General features: G+C 48.4%; 1 non-coding gene across 1 annotated transcript; it reads left to right on the top strand.

Moving 5' to 3' along the window:
• Nucleotides 1–427: 427 nt before the first annotated feature.
• TRNAG-CCC (transfer RNA glycine (anticodon CCC)) lies at nucleotides 428–499 on the top strand. The gene has a single exon. It is a non-coding gene; the product is annotated as a tRNA-Gly (tRNA).
• Nucleotides 500–2072: the final 1573 nt, after the last annotated feature.

The following is a 2072-nucleotide window of genomic DNA, read 5'->3' as shown; positions in this document are numbered from 1 at the left end:
CCACGGGGTTTGAACCACCAACCTTTAGATTAGTTGTCGAGTACAAATTATTTGCACCACCCAGGAGCCTAGTAGGTGCTCAGCGAACAGAAATTGCACTTCCTTTTCCCCAACCACATGCACTGAAAAATAGTCAAATGCTAAAAACTTATTGCCGTTGAGTCAATTCCAACTTCTAGCAACTTGGAAAGACAGAATAGAACTGCCCCATAGGCTTTCCAAGACTGTAAATCTTTACTGAAGCAGACTGCCGCATCTTTCTCCCACGGAGCAGCTGGTGGGTTAGAACCGCCAACCTTTCAGTTAGCAGCTAAGTGCTTAACCACTGCACCACCAGGGCTCCAGTCAAATGCTAAGATGGCTTAAATGATCCTTACCATTACTGCATCCGAGTTTAAGCTCCTATATTCACCCACATTTTGAGCACGCCATTGGTGGTTCAGTGGCAGAATTTTCGCCTCCCATGCGGAAGACCTAGGTTCAATTCCCAGCCAATGCACCTCAAGCGCAGCACCACCAGGCTGTCCATGGAGGCTTGTGTGTGGCTATGATGCTGAACAGATTACAGAGGAGTTTCTAGACTAAAACAGACTAGGAAGAAAGGCCTGGAGATCTAATCCCAAAAATCACCAGAGAAAATCCTATGGACCACGATGGTCTGATTCACAGCTGATCGTGGGTACAGCACAGGGGTAAGGCTGGGCAATGTTTTGTTCTGTTGTGCAAGGGCTCACCATGAGTCGGGGTCCGACTCAGCAGCACCTGACTACAACAGTTATCTCACAGACATTACAGACTGACAGTGTCTGGTGAAAGCTTCTCCGAGAGCCTGCTTTACAGCATCCTGGCCTGGGACTAGCAGTAAAACAGAATCTGTCTCGCTCTTATGCCTTTGGGTCCAGCTCATCCAAGTCATAAGAAAAGTCAGCCAGTAGTACCAGTTGTAATGCAGAAAGAGGCTGAGCCAAGGACAAGCAGTGCAGTGAGCGTGTGTGATGGGACTGCATTGCTGGTCCAGAAATCCAAGCGCTGGGCTCTCATTCCAGGCCCCTTCCTCGCTGGTCAGCCTTGGGCAAGCCCCTCAACCTTTCTGGACGTCGGTTTCCTCATTGGGCAAAAGGGAATCCTCACCCCCACCTTGCTAACCTCATCAATTCCTCGTGAGGGTCTACAAGACGAGAGTGTAGTTGGGGATATTCAGGACATTAATTTAGGTTCCTTTTCTCCCAGGACTTCCCCTCCTTCTTCTCTGCTCCTGGTCTGGCTGATGCCAGGTGTTGCAGGAAGGCAGGAAAGAGCAGCAGCCCGAAGGCTTTTTGGTTGAGTCCCAAGACCTGATAATACTGAAAAAACAGTTGCATTTGAGTTACCCTAACTCATGTGTCCCGAGTAGAACTGTGCTTTATAGGGTTTTCAAAGGCTGATTTTTTTTTTTTGACACAGCTCACCAGGCCTTTCTTCCAAGCACTCTAACCTTTTGCCTTTCCATTAGCAACCAAGCACTTAACCACTGCACCACGAGGGCTCCTTCCTGGTAAGAGGAAGGGCATACTAAATCCTGGCACCATTCCAATTGCATCCTATACATCAACTCACTGAAGCCTCATAACAGCCCTATGAAAAAAAAAACAGCCCTATGAGGCAGGAATTATTATAAGCCCCATTATACAGATGAGAAGACTGACAGGCCCAAGTCTGTAGCACCGGGCAGCAAGGGCCTGGGAGCCGAACCCAAGCTTCCAGCTCTAGAGTCTCCAGACTCAGCCAGGACCCACTTGCATGCTTCCTTTTAAACCATAAAACTGCGGCCCTAAGAGAAATTTAGAGAATTCGTGCAAATGGAAGGAAAAGAAGAGGAACTGCAGGTCTTACAAACTGTCTTAAAGTAGGCAAGAGAGGCGGGTGTCAAGATTCCTGAGTTCCAGGTTCATTGTGGAAGTTGGATTAGAAAATAAACATCCCTGCCCATCAAAGTCCTTGGAGAACAGTAGTTCCCTTCTGTCCCCTGTCCTGGAGGCTGCATCACCCCAAGCTTGTCCCCTTTTGAATGTCCAGGTGTCCTGCATCTGTTC

Source organism: Elephas maximus, chromosome 5 (assembly GCF_024166365.1).
Source record: "Elephas maximus indicus isolate mEleMax1 chromosome 5, mEleMax1 primary haplotype, whole genome shotgun sequence".
Taxonomy (NCBI): Eukaryota; Metazoa; Chordata; class Mammalia; order Proboscidea; family Elephantidae; genus Elephas; species Elephas maximus.
Note: the sequence above shows the minus strand (reverse complement) of the source record. Positions and strands in the feature narration are given on the sequence as shown.